Below are 19245 nucleotides of genomic sequence, written 5' to 3'. Positions count from 1 at the left end.
CTGGTGTGCTGCAGTCTGTGGGGTCACAAAGAGTCCGACATGACTGAGTGACTGAACTGAACTGATGGGCTCTGGACCACACAGGTAGCAAGTGGGGTTCAGAGGCATTCAGCCAGGCCACTGCTCCCAAAAGGCAGGCTCCTTCCATTCCCCATGCTGACTCTCCGATGAGATGATGGATGGGAAGCTGCCTCCTGGGGAGCAGAGCTCTGCCCCAGTTCTAGGCCTGTCACTGTGATTATCTCAAGCGCCTCCCTGATCATTGGGCATCCTCACGGCCTTTCATCCCCCTGTGTTGTCTTCCCTCTTCTAGGATAAGCCAGTTGGATCAGTCTCATTCAGCTGGTTCCATGGCAGTCTCTGAACTCAGGCGAGCGTTGGAGAACTGCATCCACACTCATACTCCCACTCCCCCTCCACGTGCCTTTTCATGTGTCCACACCCCCTGCTCCGCCCTCATGATCTCATTCCCACATCCGGGAGGCGCTCAGCACAGCCCACCCTCTGTGATGAAGAAGCCCTTGTAAGCTAGGCTGGGTACCATGAGGATACTCGAGAGACATATGCTGTTCATTCACTGGCCAAACTCACATTACTGGGCATTCACTGTGAGGCACATGCTGGCATCACAGCCATGGCTAAGGTATAATCCCTGCTCTTAGGACTCCCCCAGTCCAGGAAGGACAGGTGTATAAATGGAGAATGTCACTGCAGGTGTTAAGTGCTGGGATAGCTTAGCCTCCAGCCCTGGGGGAGCACAGAGGAAGTGGTTAGTCATCCTGCCTTGAAAAATGTTTCATGAAAGAGGAGGTACTTTTTCCTTCTAATTCTTGAAAGAACAGTAGGTTTTAGACAGAGAAAACAGGAGCTGTGTGAACAGTCTGGCAGTTCCTCAAAAAATTAAAGTTACTATGTGACCCAGTAATTCCATTCCTAGGTATACACTCCAGAGAAATGAAAATATATATTCAAATACAGCATCATAATGTATAACAGCCCAGAAAAGTGGAAACAATCCAAATGTCTATATCAACTGATGAATGGATAAATAAAATTTGGTATATCCATACAATAGAATATTATTCGGCCATAAATAAGAATGCATGCTACAGCATAGATGAACTTTGAAAATATAATGTTCAGTGAAAGAAGCCAGATGCCGAAAGGCCAAATATTGTACAATTCCATCTATATGAAATATCCAGAACGGGCAAATCCATAGAGATGGAACCTAGATTAGGGATGGGGAATGGGGGAATGACTGCTAATGGGTATGAGATTTCTTTCTGAAGTGGTGAGAATTATCTGAAATTAGATAGTAGGTATGGTTCGGACACGACTGAGTGATTGAACTGAACTGAACTGAACTGATGGTTAGACAACATTGTAAACTTTAAAATGTACACTTTAAAATGGTTAAGTAGGCAATTTTTCTGAATTTTACCTCAGTGTTTTGTTTTTTTGTTGGTTTTTTCTTTTTTAAAGACAGGACAAGGTCGGTGAGGGCATTCCAGAGCAAGGGTAGGAGGAAGGGAAAATGATCTTGGGGAACAGGAAGCACACAGTGTACCTGGAGTATAATGCATTGTATTTTTCTACCGTTGCTTCACAGCTTTAGAAGGCTAAAGGATTGTCAGCCCTAATCCCTGCAGTATGCATTAGGGTGCTTTTGGCTACAGTTAATTCAGGCTGGAGTACGCAGTGGTAATGTAGAGTTCAGGCACAGTTTGATCCGAGTTGAAGTCCATTTCTGTGTCTCTTTTGTCTCTGCCTTCCTCCATATTTGAACTATGTCATCATGCCTAGCTTCCCATGTGTTATGGAAATATGAAAAGAAAGATACGTTTCAACTAGAAAAACCTTAGCAGATTCCTTGGACAATGTGGAATTTTAGCTGAGCTTTACATAATAGACAAAACCTCGAGGAGAAAGTATTGGAGGCAGGGGCGTTCCAGGATGAAAATCCATGAGCAGGAAGGTGGAGGGTATGTCTGGGGAAAAGTTCAAGAATCTGTTGCATCTGGCTGCCTGTGAACAGAAAGTAAGTCCTGAGCTGAAGGGAGCTTGTACCATAACCTGAAGGCAGTGGGGAGCCAGGAAAGGAATTTCAGCAGCGGAGCAGCGTGACGGACTCCTAAAAAAGTTCATTCTGGCTCTCAGATAATATTATGGATATATTACTACTTTCTGTAGGTAGAATACTACTGTGGTCACATAGGACTACACGCTGAAGTGTATGGAGCCTGAAATTTACCTTCAAATGGTTTGGGGGACAGTGTATATATAGAGAGCGAGTCAGCAGATATGGCCAAATGTTAGAAAGTTTTGAATCCTGAAGGAGAGTATGTAAGTGTTCGTTGTACTATTTAGCTTTTGATAACAATGTGAGAAAAGAAGGAAAGCGGCAGTGGGAGAGACAGGCCTTTCTGAGGAAGGGACGGGCTGGGGGCTGGTGCGCTGAGGGCATGAGAGCCCAAACCCCGCGGTCTGGGGCCAAGGGCGGCCCAGCTGAGAGGGGCAGAGACCCAAGACACGGGCCTGGGGCAGGTGGGCATGTGGATGAGGGAGGCACGGTCATCTCAGGACTGCAGTTTCCAGCCTGAGGGCCCAGGAGGACCCCAGGGCCAGGAATAGAGCTGCAAGACAGCCAAGGAGGAAGAGGAGCCTCCAAGGAGGGTCGTTTTTGCTCTCTTGGTAATGGATGCTTGCTAATGTGACTAACATAACACATGACTCATAGAATTTCAGAGCTTGAAATGACCTAAGAAATCACCTCAACCAACCGCTCATTTCCCTGATGGAGAAACCAAGGGGTAGACTCACCCAAAGTCCCAAAGCCAGAGAGGTGACTGGGGTAAGCTACCAGTTTATACCTGTCCTCGTGTGCCTGTTTTCTTTCCTGCCCATCCCCTGAATGCTCTGGGAACCAGACAGGAGAAATGAGGAGGGAACATGAGTTTGCTCTGATCTTCTTAGTGAATCCTTTGAAACATTTGAACTTCTTGTTGTCTAGATTGCTGCAGGGTGGTGGAGATGGGGTGATTAACAGCAACCACTAACTCTGAGTCATTCACTTGGGCCAGGTGCTGGTCGCAGGGCTTTACTCCTATCCATATATTTAATCCTCAATTGTATGAGGAGATCCTGTGTTTAGACCCATTTTACAGATGGCAACAGTGAGGCTGAATAGCTGCTGCAAGGTTTCAGCATTTCTAAGTGGCAGGATTGGGACTAGAGGTCAGGCACTCTGGCCTCTGATCTGACATCTTTAATCACCTTACTCTCAACTACAGCACTGGGTGCAGGTCCCCCCATATTCTCAGAAACTGGCTGAGTGATTGCTAGGTCAGTTTATTTTGCCAGGGAGGGGGTCAACAGCAAATTCTGGCCCCAACCTATTGGTATTTTTGCAGTAAATCAAGACCTATTTATTACTCATAGAGTATTTTGGGGGTCCATAATTAAAAAAATGCAAAACTTAATTTCACTTCCCTGCTACATTGCTCATTCTTTTTTAATAACCCTCTCTTATCAGCCTCCTGGCAGCATCTGCATTCCTGTGCATGTTAATTACTTGATTAATTACGTCAGTATCTTTGGTTCTGCCCAGCACGTCTTGGTGCTTTTTGTTTCTAGCATGCACCCATTCTGCCTTGTTCATTGGCATATGCGGGCCCAGTTCCCACTTCTAAAAGGGATTCTTTGAGCCTCGGTAAACACATGGCTTTCAATTAGTCTCACAGTCATCATTCCTGTTTTCTTCTCAGCCACGTCACTGATCGGGTGCTTTTAACATTGTCCCAAATGGAAGCTTTGTTGTGTTGTTTGTGATTTTGTTCCTCAATCCTCATTTCCTCTCCAGGTCACAGCTCAGAGAGTCCCAAGCCTAACACTGAGTGATAAGTAGTAACGTGTCCAGGAGGAGGAGTGAGAGGGGTTGAACCCTGGGGTAGATGGAGGAACAGGTTTGTGAGATGACTGGGAAGTGACCTGGGAACCGGTCTCAGGAAGCCTTGAATGTTAGCTGAGAAGTCCAGACTTTACCCAAGAGCCAGCATCCTCCCTGAGTATACATCTTGGGATACTAATTCTATTGCTTGCTGCTTAGTCACTTCAGTCGTGTCCAGCTCTGTGTGACCCCCATAGACGGAAGCCCACCAGGCTCCCCCGTCCCTGGGATTCTCCAGGCAAGAACACTGGAGTGGGTTGCCATTTCCTTCTCCAATGTGTGAAAGTGAAAAGTGAAAGTGAAGTCACTCAGTCATGTCTGACTCTAGCGACCCCATGGACTGAAGCCTACCAGGCTCCTCCATCCATGGGATTTTCTAGGCAAGAGTACTGGAGTGGCTTGCCATTGCCTAATTCTGTTAGGTGCCCCCAAATGAAAGGGACTGGGGAGATTTCATGGTCCAAAAGTCTAAGAAATGTCAAAAATTATGAATCTGCCTTTCGGAAAAGTACAATGGGCTTTAGCATGTTAAAGGCTCTGTGAAGCCCTACAGTTTACAATTTTTAACCAGAAGTTTTTAACTTTAATTTTTAATAATAAATACTTAATTAATTTCGATTTATATTGGCTGTAATATGCCTTCACCGGGGCTCTTGGGCTCAGTAGTTGCAGTATGTGGGATCTTGGTTTCCTGACCAGGGATTGAACCTGGGGCCCCTGTCTTGAGAGCACAGTCTTATCCACTGGACCGCTAGGAAAGTCCCAATAATAAATAATTTACTTATTTATTTTTGGCTGTGCTGGTTCTTTGTTGCTGTGTATGGACTTTCTCTAGTGGCAGCAAACAGGGGCTGCTGCTTCTCTAGTTGAGGTATGTGGGTTTCCCATTACGGTGGCTACTCTTGCTGTGGAGCACAGGCTCTAGGGTGCATGGGCTTCAATATTATAGTTGTGGTGGACAGATTTAGTTGCTCTGTGACTGTGGTACCTTCCCAGACCAGGGATCAAACCCATGTCCCCTGTATTGGCAGGTGGATTCTTAACCAGTGGACCACCAGGGAAGTCCAATAATATTTTAAATCAGCATTTCCAAAACTCCTTTGGCCATGGAACTCCTTTTCCACTCACAGGATGTAGCATATTTACATCACATATATGAGGAATGTAGTTTAGGAAGTACTGGTGGAAGGGACCAGGAACCTTTCTGTGGGTTCTGAATCGGAGAGGGCATGCTTAGATTTGGCTTTACAAAGGTGGCTCTGGCAGTCAGTTGGAATGAGGGGAGACTGGAGAAAGGAGGAGAAAATGATGCAGGCCTGGAACAGTTCAAGCAAGACGCAATAAGGATCTAAAGTGAAGGTTTCAAATGTTTCAATGTTTTCTTTCCGTTTTATTTCAAGTTGCATTGTTGTCTTGAAATTGGAAAATCAGTGTTGCTATCATAAATCACAGCACAAGGGTTTTACTCAGGCATAAAATCTGAATAAGAAAAGCAGCCTGTGTAGTCTTCCATCTTCCAAGGAAGCAGTTAGCCCTACGGGGTGCTGGGACACAATAGCATCTGTTTCTGCAACTCATCAGAGCTCATCGAGGTTTTCCCGTCAGACAGACCCAGATTCAGGTTCCGAGCCCACACTTTCGTGACTCTGTGGCCCTGGGCAAATGGCCCTGCTTCTCTGTGTCCGTTTCCCCTATAGTAGAGAGGAACACGAATCCTTTCCTCACAGGACAGCTTCAAGGATTGTGTGAGGGGATGTGTGCAAAGTCCTTATTAGCACAGTGCCTGACACACGGAAACGTAAGAATAAATAATTGCTCTTCCGTATAAGTCACGATAGGCTGGGCGAGGCTACAGTGATACCCCTAAATCTTAGCAGGTGGGTGCAACAAAGCTCTACTCCTCACTCCTACAAAGTCCACCTGTGAAGCCGCGTGGTCTCCATAGCAACCGTCTCCCATAAGACAGCTCCACGATCTGAACCCCAACGCAGGGAAGCACACAGGTCTTGCAAACAGCTCTTCTGTGCTTCAGCCCATCAGGGTCAAATGTCACATCTGCCCACTGCCCACCAGCCAGAGTTAGTCATGTGACTCCCACTAACGTACAGGGGCTGAGGACCGTGGGCCTGCAGGTGGGGTATCTGGGGAGCTGTCGCCTCTGCCACTCCTTCATTCACTTTGGTCAGTCCACTTACCCACTCTGAGCCTCAGTTTCCTCATCTGTAACATAGAGCTAACACTGCCTATCCTGCCTTACACTGGAGTGTTAGAGGGGCACACGGAATTATGTATGTGAAAAATACTAAGTCAGAGTTAGAAGTGAGCATATGCTTACTTTGTGCTGTGCCAAAGCCACATCACACTCGTCAGTTCATAGGAAAAATGTATGACATCAGCCTTCTTTAAATCTACATTGCTATTCTTATTCCCCCAAGTCCATCTCACCTCTGGACTGCCCACTCCTCCTCTTGTTTGAGTCTTTTAAACTATTTATCAGTGAGATCATTAGTTCCACTTATAAGTAGCCATTGGTGGCCTATTTTTTGGAATGGTACACTGGGCAGCACACCCTGCATGGAAAAGGTGACCCTGGAATGCCATGAGGGGTGACAGGGAGGCCACTGGCACATTTCTGCTGGACAGCTGAGAAAACTGTCAGGGTCCTGCTCCACATGATCCATGGTTCTGTAGATCTCTAAGGAACACTGGGGCGGGGCTGTGGTGTGTGTGTGTGTGGCTCTTCCTAGCACCAGCAGTCCCCCAAATGTGGACACTGACAGTATGGACTGTCAAGCTTCATGGTGTAGCTTGGCTTGAGAATAACCAGTGCTAGCTCAAGGGACAGCCCCAGAGGAGTCGGGCCCTAGGCGTGGGGAGGGGACAGCAGTCTCACTCTCTAAGATCCTCCTGGAGTCTTGTGTCTTATCTGGGCCCCAGACCCTGTGGAGACAGTGAGAAGATGAAGAGCAGCCAGAATGGGCAAAGAACAGAAAACTGTGGAAAGTGTTGATGTCAACCCGGCAGAGGAGGCTCAGAGGGACACTGTCGCTGTCACTGCACTTCAGAGGGGCTGTCCCGGGTCCAGGAGAGGAGTCATGACCTGCAGGGCCCCAGAGGGAAGAGCCAAGGTCAGCGGGGGCACTTCTGGGGACACAGGCTTCAGTTCAGCATGAGGAAGAACATTCACCTTTCCGTCTGCCCCATCCAGAAATTCACCGGGGTTCCGGAGAGGGTAGTGAGTGTCTCATCACCAGAGTTGTGCAAAGAAAGGTTGGACAAGTTTTTGGCAGGGACTGCACACTACGGAAAGGAGGCAAAAGAAGACACTTGAGTGTATCTGAGTCAGAAGTTGTGTGATTACAAACCAGAATAGCGTGACCTCAGAAGACTTCTGTTTGTTGCTTTTGGGTATGAAAGACACACTGAGCACAGCTTTATAGTTACAGAGAACTGGAGCATCCTGTTCACCTTGGAAACCCCACACTGGTGCAGAGGAGAAAGCACTGACAGGGAAGAGGAACCTGCCCCAGAAAAGGAGCCCCTGCAGAGGAGAGAAGGGTCGTGCACACGCTGCTGCCCAGGGACTCCCTCCTATTCTGAAGCGATCTCTGCAGCCTTTTGGGGCCCCCAGTACACTTGCTTCCTTGAATGGCAACAGGCAAATGAAACAGATGCATTGTTCTTGCGTGTGTTACCAAGGGGGAGCGTCTCTGCTTTGTAGCCCGTCATCTCATGCTCTTGCTCGATGCTCAGAACAATGCGCAAAGCAGGTGACTCCAGCACATCCCAAAGGAGAAGCTGGGGCTCGGAGTGAGCATGTGACAGACCCGGGCCAGACCCTCACGCAGGGGCAAGGCAGGTGGCTGCCCTTAGCTACTGGCGAACTGTAAACTCTGAGATACAGGAGAGGGAACCCTGGAGGCTTGTCCAGGCAGCCACCTTCCTTTGGGAGCTGGGACTCTCAGAATTAGCTAGAGTTTCCAGGGAGGTGTACAAACAACAGAGGACCCTGGGCTCAAATGCCGGCTCCTCAGGTTTCTTGCTGTGTGACCTTGGGTGAGTAAGTCTATTACCGGGCTCAAGATCTATGCAAAATGGCAATGAAGCTAAACTCCTAGCGCTGTCAGGCAGACCTAATGACACTTCAAAAGCATAAACCTGAGTGGTGTGCCCAGCAGCAGTGGAGTAGAGTAGATCTGTACAGGATCCCAGTGCTCCAGCCTCCTGGTTTAGAGCATCTTTGTACCCTAGTTCTGTCACCTCCCCGTTCACACCAAGCTGGCCTTGACTTGACAGCAGAGTCTCCATGAACCACCAGCCAGGTCATGCCCTGAGCTAGCAGCAGACCCCTGTGAGAGAGTGACAAGAGACAAGCCATGGGTGTGGCCAGGCCAGGGCTGAGTAGGGCCACACTCAGCTGCCTTGAGGTCTGAGCTTGGGAGGTCTGAAGGCTGGGCAGGCGAGAGGCCTCTCTGGCCAAGGGCTGAGCTGGGCAGCACCCCCTGGAAGCTCCATTCACTTCTGGGGCCACCGATCTTATCCCAGACCAGGAACAGTTACCCACACATGGAGATCCTTTGGCCTGGGGGGTGCTGGCCTAGAGGGAGGAGGTAGGAGGGAAGCTTCAGCAGGTATCCCAGGCCAGGCTGAAATTACAGCGTGAGCGAACTGCCTTGGGCCAACTAAGGGCCAAGACCAAGTCCAGTTTCAGTTCAGTTCAGTTCAGTCGCTCAGTCGTGTCCGACTCTTTGCAACCCCGTGAATCACAGCATGCCAGGCCTCCCTGTCCATCACCAAAGTCCAGTTTAGGGCAGGGTTTTCCATCCTTTTTCACACTGTGATACATGATTCTCATGGGACCTGGGGGACCCAGTCTGCTTGTGGCTGGAGATGTTTGGCCCCAGCCCTGCACCCCGAGACATGAGAACACCTTCCTGGGACGTCTGTAATCCATTACTGGCACACCAGTAGCAGGCACCACTATAGGTAGCTCTGGATTGGCGTCTAAAGCAAAGGTTTGGGAAGTTAGGCAGACCCAGGTTTGAGTCTCAGCTGTCACTGAATGCCTGTCTAATCCTGAGCCCATGGTTCAGCCTCTCTGAGCCCCGTCCAGCACCCCCTAAAATGGGGGGTGTACTGGCGTTCACTTCCGTGGTGACAGTTTAGAGGAAGTGGGACTTAGCCCAGAATCTGGCACGCCGCAAGTAGTTAGCACGTGTCAGAGGACAGGAAGTACAAGTGGTGGAGGGAGGAAGGAGTCCACTCTACCACGAGGCCACAGCCCTCCCCAAAGGGAGGCCGGAAGCACAGGGGCCTTGGAGGGGCAGGCTTGGGGTAGGAAGGCCTGGGAAGATTTCCGGGATGGAGGGATGGGGTGAAGGAAGGGCAGCATAGGACCGGGAGGGAGGTTATGGGACTGGGCCGTGGATGAGGCTGGGTGGCGGGAGTCAGGGCTGGACAGACGTGCCGGGTCTGATCGCAGAGGGTCACCATGCTGGGTTCAGGGTCTGGGCGACTTTGCTGAGGTCTGAGGAGCCGTTGAAGCTCTCTGAATGTGGCATTAACTTTATGGGGAAGATCACTCTGGAAGCAGCACAGAGGAGGAGCTGGGGCAGGGGAGGCGGAGACCGGGGAAGGTAAACGGCACAGGAGAGTCGGGAGGTCCTGGAAAGTGACCCAGGTTCTGGTCTGACCGGGGCGGATGTGGGGACAGCTCTCAGAGCCAGCAAACCCAGGAGGAACAGGAATGAAGGCGGAGGGAGAAAGAGACGAGTTCAGGCTGGGAAAGGCTCAGTAGAAGGGGTGGAGGGCGTGAGAGCAGGGAGCTGAGCCAAGGAGGGCAAAGAACCCAGAGAGGACCCGGCCTGGAAATGAGAGTCAGGACTGAACAGTGTCCCCTGCCTTTGGCCACGAGGAGGTGTGGATCCATGGGGAGTCCTGCTCGGGGCAAGAGGTAGGGAATGTGGATGGGGTACAAGGAGCCTTTCAGAAAACTCCACTGGAGGCCAGAGAAAGAGGCCAGATCACCTGAGAAGCAGAAAGCAGGAAGGAGCTTTGGACCCGGCTGGGCAGAGCAGCAGAGTAACTCACAGGAGAGAAGCCATCAGGGAGCAGGAAGTGTGGGGGAGGGTGTCCTGCTCTCATCACTCATCAGTCAGTGCAACGGAGAAATTGAGTGGCTGTTGCCTCATGAAGCTCTTGTTGTTCCTTCTCGGGGCTCAGATTACAGCGTTTCAGAGTCTCGCTGTACCGCGCCAGCATCTGAGGGACACGGGGTTCCCTTCTCTTCTGTCTGCTCTCCTTTCATTGTTCTACTCTCCCCTGCCCCTCTCCCCCACCCCTGGCCGAGGCCCAGACACCCCGCTGTGGTGGGTCAGGCAGGTCCCAGGACCACACGGAAGCAGGCTGTGCTCTCAGGATGGAGGGCATGCAGGCACACGTGGTCCTCATGTGCCCCCTGGGAAACACGGGGGCCCCCGCAGGCTAGAGCATGAGGGTCTAGGAATCCCAGTCCTCTTGAACATGGGCGCACACCAGATTCCAGGCCGCCAAGCCGGGCAGTGTGCTTCCTGTCTGGTGTTGCCACCGCAGAATCACCAAGTGCTGGCACTCGGAGGGGAAGGGCTTGCCTGCTCACAGTGGGCCTGCAGACCTTTCTACTCAACACCGATTCCACACAAACCAGGTGATCATGGGAACACTTAACCCACAGTTCCACATATTCCAGGGTAGGCGGGAAGAACTGCCTCCACCCCCAAGGTGGGGAAGCCTAGGGACATCCCAAGCCCACCAGAGATTGTGGCTCTTTCCCAGCTTTCTGGTAGGCCCGGCCCGGCTCCTAGGTCATGGATGCCATCTTTCTTTCATCCCACAGAACCCGGGACAAGTCTCAGGCCCTTCTGCCAGGTTCCTCAGCGTTCCTCTCTCACCCACCAAACACGTCCTGCGTTTTAGTAGAACTTCCTAAAGCTCCACAAGTCTGTGGGGGAGGAACGTGGTGGCGCAGTCCTCTCTCCCAGGAACAAGCCAATCTCTTTCTTGGCATCTGGCCTCCTCTGAACACTTGGTGCCCGTGGCACTCACCTTCCCAGAGCCAGCGCTTTCCACCAAAGTCGCTGCTCCCCCTAAGGGAATTCTCCTCCAGCTGCTAAGACAGTGGTGATTTCTCCAACAGTGAAGTCCACCTGTCCTCACCACATCAGCTGCTTTCAACCACCTCTCTCTCTCCAGTTCTTTTACCAACTTAAGAAAGAACAGCTGTCACACTTGCTTCAAATATGCCCTTAGAATTATAAGCCCTTCCAAGTGTTTGATTCTGTAACGAATAGTGAGCCGTGCAGGCCAGGATATGGGAGGGTGGAGATGGGCCCAGCTCAGGAGCAGTGACACGCACACAGACAGGTCCTGTGCTGCTGAGTCTCTCATTTCCAAAAAAGGCCAGAAATCTGGGTGTTGTGTGGAATCACCTGAGGTTTAAATACTGAAGGCAATGGCAACCCACTCCAGTACTCTTGCCTGGAAAATCCCATGGATGGAGGGGCCTGGTAGGCTGCAGTCCATGGGGTCTCTAGGAGTCGGACACGACTGAGCGACTTCACTTTCACTTTTTTCCCTTTCATGCATTGGAGAAGAAAATGACAATCCACACCAGTATTCTTGCCTGGAGAATCCCAGGGACAGGGGAGCCTGGTGGGCTGCTGTCTATGGGGTCGCACAGAGTTGGACACGACTGAAGCGACTTAGCAGCAGCAGCAGCAGCATGAAGTCTGAAAATGTTAAATGCTGTAGAAGTGAAGTTCAACACACCTGCAGCCCTGCACACTGCCTGAGGGACACGAGTGTCTCTCTGCTCTAGGGCTGAGGAAGGCTCCCCACCCGGGGCCCAGCCATTCCCTGGTGACTCTTTCTTGAGGAGTGCGGGGCCACCTCCCTATCCTCAGCAGTGGGTCATCGTTTCTTCTGGGGAAGTGCCAGTTTGGGCCCTGATCTCTCACGACGGTCGGGCCCACTGAACAGTGTGTGACGCCCTACCCCTGTGCTGGGAGGGCACTGTAGGCCATGAAGTAAAGCGGAGCAGCGGTACCATTACCCGTTTACAGAGTGCCTTGTGGAAGCCCCCAACCCCTATCAAGTGCCTCTTGGCTTTGCGTTCAGCAGCAACATTTGGGAGTTTTTCTGCTCTGAGCTTGCCCCAGAGGCCTCATACAAAGGCCTACAGAGAGCAGGGGCACCCCTGCAGGCCTGTATCCACAGGAAGGGGAACAGAACCAAGCCACAGAAGCTGAGCTGCCCCCACTTGCTTTGCAGGACAGAGGTCTGGCTTGGCTTTGCCTCTGACTTGCTCTGTCACCATAAGCAAGTCTCTTGTTTTCTTTGAGCCTCAGTGTCCTCACCTGTAACATGGGTATAAAGTTCCTGGCTCCTGAGGTCAGAATCAAAGAGAGACCTTAATATGAATGTGTGTTTGAGCTGTGATGGGCTAGAAACGATAGGGCCTATTATTGTGCTTGTCAGCCCTTAACTTACCCAAGATAATTCTCGCCTCAGCTATGACCCTTACTCCACCACAGAATTTCCTGCTAGATTCCAAGGTCAGACTCAGGATGCCTCTCTGAACAGGACCAGGCATTCCAATGCAGAGCCCAGGCTCCATACGCTCCCCAGCCAGGTCCCAGCCACCTCCCCGACTTCATCTCCCCTCTACAAAGCAGGACTCCAGGCGGGTAGGGCCAGTGAGGACAGGGCGAGCCGCTCTGGGCCCCAGGCACACCTGAGCAAGGGTGCACAGTACCAGCAGACTGCATAAGTCCAAAAGCCAGAGGCTGGCCCTCAGGCCAGCTCCAGGGGCTGACTTGGCCATGACTGGCGCCTGGGAATGGTACATTACAATACATGCTGGCTGGTGGTCAGCCCACGAGGCTGTGCAGCACAGGGCATGGGATCAAGGTCCTGCACCTGTGTCTCCAATCAGTCACCCACTTGCTAGGAGTCCTTTTCTGGGCCTGTTTCTCCATCTATAAAAAGAAGAATTGGACTAGAACATAATCCCTTTAGTGTTTTAAAAGTGAGGAAGCCTGGGGAGGGAGATGTTGGCTACCATGGTGACCAGAGAACATTCTAGGCAGTCAGTGCCAAGAGACCAGAGGTTCTGAGTGCCCTGCACTGAACAGGACAGTCCCTCATGACAAAGAATCACATGAAAATAATTGCCGGAAGTGCCCCCAGAGAGAAACCCTTGTGGGTGATCTCACAGGTCCCTTCTGGATCTGGGATTCTGAAGAAATCCACCTAAACTCATAATCAAACAGTCTAAAAAGAAAATCTTACCTTGAAATGACAGCTTAGAGCTTTGCTGCCTCGGAGATGTGGGGCTGCTGCTGTTGAGATAAGCAGCCAGCCCCAGAGAAGTCTGGAAGTTTCCTCCTGGCTCCAGCGCTCTGTGGCTCTCTGCAGTGGGAGATAATGATGATGGTTTACACATAAGGAGCAGGCTTTCCAGTTTCAAAAGCCTGCTAAACATGCTAGTTACCACTTCTGATCACTGTGCCAAACCTGGGAGGTTGCAGATGAGGAAATCATGGCTCAGAAAGGCTTAGAGACGTGTTCACAGTCACACAGCTGGCAAGGGATGGACTTGGGATCTGAGCCCAGTGGCCCCCCTCTCGCTGCCTTGGCTTCCTTGGGACCCCCGCCTCACCCCACAATCTTCCCCTAAAAGAGGCAGTGCTGACTCACATGCCTTCCCAGGACAAGAGAAGCATCTCAGGACCGAAATGCAGCCCCAAAACAGACATGCTCCCACCTCTCCCTGCCACACACACTCAAACTCGTATTTATACACATGCCTCCAGCAGAGAAACCTACCAATTTTACCATATACTTCAAAAATCGGCTTTGAAATTAAAATTTAAAAAAGAGACAAAAAGCCAGCTTCTGGGAGCTGGTCAAAAGGTGGAAGGAACCCCCTCCTTTAAAGAAACTCTAGCCAGGTGGGGCTTGGGAAGCTGAGCTACCTACAGCAGTAGCAGCCTGAAGGGTCTGAAACCAGAGCCAAGGGCCCCACAATCACAGGGAACGCACATGGCACCCTTCATCCCCCCCCACCAGGCTCCTCACCCTCCCTACCCAGGGTCTGAACACACAGACATGCAATGACAAGTCTGCCCTTGTGCTTAGCTGTCACTCTGTGTCAGAGGCGTGTGAGTGACAAAAGGATTCTGCACTTTTTTTTCCATTGAATTGTATTTGATTTACAATGTTAATTACTGCTGGCAGCAAAGTGATTTGGTTACATGTATATATACATTTTTATATATTCTTTTCCATTGTGGTTTATCATAGGATACTGAATATAGTTCCCTGTGCTATACAGCAGGGCCCTGTTGTTTATCCATCCTATATATTAAAGCTTATATCTGCTAACCCAAACCTCCCACTCAATCCTTCCATCAACCCCCTCCGCCCATGGCAACCACCTGTCTGTCCTCTCTGTCCGTCTGTTTCTCTGTTCCATAGATGGGAACCTTTGTGCCGTATTTTAGATTCTACGTGTAAGTGATATCGGGTGTCACTTGTCTTGCTGACTCACTTCGCTTGGTATGATAATCTCTAGTTGCATCCATGTTGGTGCAAATGGCATTGTTTCCTTTTTTATGGCTGAATAGTACTCATTGTATATATACGCACCACATTCTTCTTTATCCATTCATCTGCCAGTGGGCATTTAGGTGGTTCCATGTCTTGACTATTGTGAATAGTGCTGCCATGATCATAGGGGTGCAAGTATCTTTTTGAATTATACTTTGTCTGGGTATCAGGACAGGAGAGGGATTGCTGGATCATATGGTAATTCTGTTTTTAGTTTTCTAAGGAGCCTCCACACTGTTCTCCACAGTGGCTGCACCCACTCACATTCCCACCAACAGTGTAGGAGGGTTCCCTTTCAAGGAGTTTGCATCCTTAACCACAGGCCTGCTAAGCTGAGGACCAGATGTCATCCTGTTGCTTAAGATCCTTTGAGGCCTTGCTGCCCAAAGGCCAGTCCTGGACCAGCAGCATCAAGCATTCCTGGGAACTACTGAGATTCGCCCCGCCCAGACCTACTGAGCTGTCTGCACCTTAACAAGCCCCTGGGGTGGTTTGTGTGTACATTATATAAGGAGTGAGGAGCAGTGCTGGCCCCTCACTTATTACACTCCAGTCACACCAGCCTCTTTTTGGTTCCTAAAGCATGCCAAAGTCTTTGCCATTTCAGGTCTTGCTACCTTGCTGTTCCCTTTCCCAGGAATGCTCTCCCCCGAGGGTTTCACTTGCTGGTCTTTCCACCATTCAGGTCTCAGACTAAATGTCGCCACTCCAGAAGAGCCTTCCCTGACAACCTGATCTGAAGTGGGTCCTCTGGCTAGTAGCCATCAGAGCCTGTGGTTCTCTTTAGGAACACCCCTCACCCCTCTACTTGTACCTGTGCCCTGTGGTTCGTCACACTGCTGTGCTCTCCCCAGGATGCACGCTCCAAGAAGGCAAGCATCCTTGTACAGCCAGACCCCGGCATCCAGCACAGTGCGCGGTATACAGCAGGCACAGGAGAACTGCTGGCCAAGTCGATTCTGAACGAGTGGATGTAGGACAAATACACTTCTGAGATATAAGACAAATAGAGTCATCTCTCAGGTACTCAGGCTTACATCAACTATGCTGTACATTAACCCCTGGGCTCATTCGCAGATGGGAAACTGAGGTCAAGCAAAAGGCGAGGACTTTCCCAAGGTCACCCAGTGAGTCTATATAGCAGGACCCAGCCCTTTGACCTTTCAGGCCTCAAGGTTTCAAGCCATGCTCAGATCCTCGCTGGTCCACTTGTGCAGCCTGACAAAGCCGGATGTTTGTAGGGGCCACTGACCTACATTGTGAATAATTGCATCATGCAGAGGGACTCTCAGGCCAGCTGCTCTCCTTTCACTGCACAGATGGGGGAGGCTTTCCCGGGCAGCGTCTGCCTGCCTCCTGCTGAGCAGCGGCCGGACCAAGAGTCAGGTGTGAGCACGTGCAGCCTCCGGCCATCACAGACAGGCGTGGCTGCTCTGCTGGGCACTGCACCCTGTCAGGCAGAAGGAGCATTTTATCAGCTTGATTTCCCGCAGCACCAAAGCACAGCCTTCCCAGAGCTCCGGGGGCTTCAGGGAAGGCCCCTGTTGAATGTTGAGCAATTAAGCCATTTCTCCCTGAGCAGAACCTCACAGTCCAGAGAACAGGTTTAGAGCCACTGTCTCCTTGAAATATGAGGGAGAGCCGGTCAGGGGATGCACACAGAGAGGAAAGAACAAACATTGGTTTGGGAATCAGACAAACCTGGGTTTGAATCTCAGCTCTGACACTTAATAGCTGGAGGTTTAGGGCAAGTTTCTTCACCTCTTGGTGCACGTTTCCTCATGGAAAATGGGGTTAACACCTTGTTAGGTTCTTACGCACCTTCAACAATATAACATGTGTAGAGCTCACAGGTTCACAACTAGCACACTTGTCACTCATGACAAGGCAGCTCTTTGGTGTTAGGGTGGCTATTACTGGCTGAGGCCAGCCCATTCCCCTCTGAGGTCATCTCTCATAAAACCGTCCCGATCTTACTAGAATGGAAGCCCCCTGAAGACACTGCTCTCATCAGTCCTGCCTTCCCCATGCCCAAAACAGTTACCTGGAAGATGGCAGTGTAGTACTTAACAGTTATGCAATGAATGAATAAATGATTACTTAGGAAATTACCCAGGAGAACAACAAGGAAGGAAGGAAAATAAAAAAGAGGAAAAAGCAAGCTGAAAGTTCCTGTAGGGCAATCATCTGGGGAAAGGGAAACAGTCTTAGGCCAGTGGAAATAATACAGTCCACAGCTGTACAGAGAAGTGGGCCTGAAATCCTGGCTCAGGCCCTGACATCAGATCCCAGGGGTCAATGCCCTGTGCTCCCTGGTGCTGGCCTACATGGCCAGCCCACTAGAAGCAGGGGGAGTGCCATGGTCAGGTACAGCCTGGGCCCTCTGACCCCTCCTTCCCCAGTATCCTATCATATTCCCCCCAATTCTGCTTCACCCACTGCCCCAAAGTAGGGGGGGTGGGGATAGAGGGTTAGCTCCTCCATGTGCCTGAAGTCTGGCCTCATTTAAGGCCAGTTGAGTGCCTTCTCGAATAGCACAGGATGCTACTCCACTTGTGGCCCCACGGAGCCTCAGAAGTAGCTCTCTATGTCCAGCAGAGGGTGATCCTCAGCTGCCGGGCGGACCCTCCACACGGTTCTTTGGCGCCCTCTAGTGGCGCTTTGGTGCACGACAATGACACCAAGCAAGCGCTCGGGTAGTGGCCCAGGTTCCCTGCCTTCTACTGTTGCCTGGTCAAGAATGTCTGTGTGACTGCTCAGAGCATTCTGAACTCCAGCCCCAGGCACTGTCAGGATGGATCATACAAGAAAGGGCATGGCTCTTACAGTTTGCTCTGAGACTCAATGCAGGGCTCATTTGACTTTGTATTCAGGCTCCCTGTCCTCCAACCCCATGAGTACATAAACTTCATCACTCATAAACCACCCCAGATCACTGATCTATGACCAGTGTGCACAGACATGGGGCTGTGTGAGAGAGACTCTGATGACCAGCAGATACATGTGGCTTATTTCTGCGTCAGTGCCTGCTTGCTGGGAGATGGAGTAGAGCATGGAGCCTGCGCCACTGGACTACTAGGGAAGTCTCCACCTAGGGAGTCCTAACCATAGGAACATGTGAATCACCAATGGTAGGCAGTTATTTGGAAAGCCAAGGAGATCTGGAGCAAGGGTGCTTAGTACCACCTGAAGTGTTGAGCTCAGTTCTAGGTTTCCCGATCAAAGGTAAACTCAAGCAGTTTAGGAGGACCAGGCCAAGTTGTGGAGAGAGGCGATATATGCTTCACTTTAGATCTTGTCCTCCTGAGGAAGAGCATACAGACACAGGAGAGAGTTTGATATCAGTAGTGGGAGGTATAGGAGAAGGTTCAATAAAAAAAAAAGAAAAAAAACCTGTGCAGCCATCTCACCAAGAGTGGGAGGAAGGGGCTCTGTCCGTGGGGGTATATAAGCCAAGCAGTCATTGTCAGCTTCCCATGAATTGACTGTTCATTACATTGAACAATGGAGTATGACAGAATCTGTCCTTTCTACCCAGAATCTAAGGGTTCATCATAAATGATCACCTTGCATTGTAGACACAACCATCATTACTGGGCTTGCTGTTCACGCAAGATTGCAGGGGGCCTGTGCTGCTGCATTCTGAGGTCTGCTTAGTCGTCAGACCTTGGAGCAAACCCACTTGTACCACTAGGTCACTGCTGACCTTGGGGCCAAGTCCTTTCCCAGTCTCCTCAATTAAACACTGAAAGGACATCAAGAAACCCCCGCCACTCTTAGAATCTGGGTCGGTAGCAGTGGAGAGGAAATCTCTAGACCTAGCATCTCTGACTGTGGTCCCAAGGACCACCTTACCCTGGGGTGTTTCCCCATGGCCACCACTGCAGAGGCTAAACTGAGGCTTTCTGTGGCTTGGGACAATGAAAGGGGAATCGTCCTGAGAGCATGCCACTGGATGATCTACTTATAAAGTGGCCTGAGTCCACTGGCCCCATCCCTCCCAGCTCTTCCTGCATCCATGAGGGAGCATCATCTTTCCCCAGGTACCCAGACAATGGCATGCCTTGAAGGTCAAATCTAGTGAGCAGGGCTAAGAGAAATAGGGTTTCCATCCCCCACTTGAGCAAAACCTTTCCCATCCCTGGACCCCACCAACATGTCCCTTCTTCCTTGTGACTGACCCTGGGAGGTGCCTACTTTTCACCCTCAGAAGTGGGGCTTTATCATGGGCCTTAAAAGGCAACATCCAGAACACAGTTCTTTGATGAGATACCCTCAGTGGGATCTGTGCTGCAGACAAACAAATTTACAAGGAAATCTTCAGCATAGTAAATTTGTTATTGGTAGTGTATGGATGGAGCAATTTTGAAACTATTTTGTGTCTGTTATAGAATCGAGAAAATGGGTGAATATCTTGATGTTGCTAGAAACCAGGGATCTCACTTGGGAGAATAAAAATGCAAATATGGAATAGGGGAGAGTAAGCAAGAAGCAGTGGTATTGGGCTTTATTTATACCTATAGACAGATGATGAAGAGATAGCTAGAGTGATGGTGGGTGGATGGATGGACAGACAGACAGACAAACGGTGTAGAAGCAATGATAGCCCACAAACAGTGAACACACCAAGTATCCAGATATGTTTCTAG

The 19245-nt window shown here is 50.4% G+C and overlaps 1 protein-coding gene and 1 long non-coding RNA gene across 3 annotated transcripts in view; one reads left to right on the top strand and one right to left on the bottom strand.

Annotated features, from left to right (window-relative positions):
- Positions 1–19245, bottom strand: part of LOC129556854 (uncharacterized) — a 72565-nt gene that overhangs the window by 12715 nt on the left and 40605 nt on the right. The window contains exon 3 of the long non-coding RNA XR_016037855.1: positions 13277–13396. This is a non-coding gene — a long non-coding RNA (uncharacterized LOC129556854). The remainder of the gene's footprint in view (positions 1–13276; positions 13397–19245) is intronic.
- Positions 1–19245, top strand: part of GABBR2 (gamma-aminobutyric acid type B receptor subunit 2) — a 379938-nt gene that overhangs the window by 343295 nt on the left and 17398 nt on the right. The window lies entirely within an intron of this gene.

The sequence above is a fragment of the Moschus berezovskii genome, chromosome 7 (assembly GCF_049115385.1).
Source record: "Moschus berezovskii isolate FMDL1 chromosome 7, NW_MosBer_1.0, whole genome shotgun sequence".
Taxonomy (NCBI): Eukaryota; Metazoa; Chordata; class Mammalia; order Artiodactyla; family Moschidae; genus Moschus; species Moschus berezovskii.
This window is presented reverse-complemented; position numbering and strand designations above follow the sequence as displayed.